The sequence below is a fragment of the Euprymna scolopes genome, chromosome 43, assembly GCF_053919585.1.
Source record: "Euprymna scolopes isolate OS-2025 chromosome 43, ASM5391958v1, whole genome shotgun sequence".
NCBI classification, from domain to species: domain Eukaryota; kingdom Metazoa; phylum Mollusca; class Cephalopoda; order Sepiida; family Sepiolidae; genus Euprymna; species Euprymna scolopes.
In genome coordinates this window covers 40,817,936-40,818,731 of record NC_136524.1, presented here as the reverse complement: position 1 = coordinate 40,818,731, position 796 = coordinate 40,817,936, and the positions used below count along the sequence as shown (strand labels likewise).

The 796-nt window shown below is 33.9% G+C and overlaps 1 pseudogene; it reads left to right on the top strand.

Moving 5' to 3' along the window:
* Nucleotides 1–440: 440 nt before the first annotated feature.
* On the top strand, nucleotides 441–557 carry LOC145268564 (5S ribosomal RNA; annotated as a pseudogene).
* Nucleotides 558–796: the final 239 nt, after the last annotated feature.

Here is a 796-nt window from a genome sequence, read left to right as displayed (position 1 = left end):
TATATATATATATATATATATATATATATATATACATATATATATATATATATACATATATATATATATATATATATATATATATATATATATATATATATATGAAGTTGTGCTAAATTTGCCTCTGAAACGTTGACCGGTATAGCTTCACACCGATTCCTATGTATAAACATCTACTCCGTCTGCGATTTAAGTTAATTGTTAACCCGCATTTCAGAAAAGAAAATGATAATAGTTTCATTATAATTCATCGATGTTCATATTTTATCCGATCAGTTCTCTTTCAAAGATTGACTAAGAGCAGATGACGGCCCCCATCCACGCGCAGTATTAAATCTGCATTCCTCATTATAGCCATACGTCAAACATCTTTAAAAAAAACTTATTCACAAAAAATAGCCCTTAAAGATAGTGCCCTCCTTACAGTGTTTGCGTGTAGAATATACGGCAAAATCACGTTGATACGCCGGTTCTAGTTAGATCATCGAAGTTAAGCAATGCTGAGCCTGATCAGTACCAGATGGGTGACCACTTGGGAATATCAGGTGCTATTTGTAAGGGGACGTCTATATACACTCTTTAACCCTTATCCTCGAGTAGCCTCTTGGCCTTGATAAGTGGTAATGCCCATATATATATATATATATATATATATATATATATATATATATATATATATATATACCTCCAACAGCTCCTGCGTCCCATTTGGCTTTCAGCTGTCTCGGCCTTGTCCTGCAGCTGGATCAGTCTGGTTTGAACGAAAAAGTGAAGCTGTCTCTGCGTAAACCAGCTT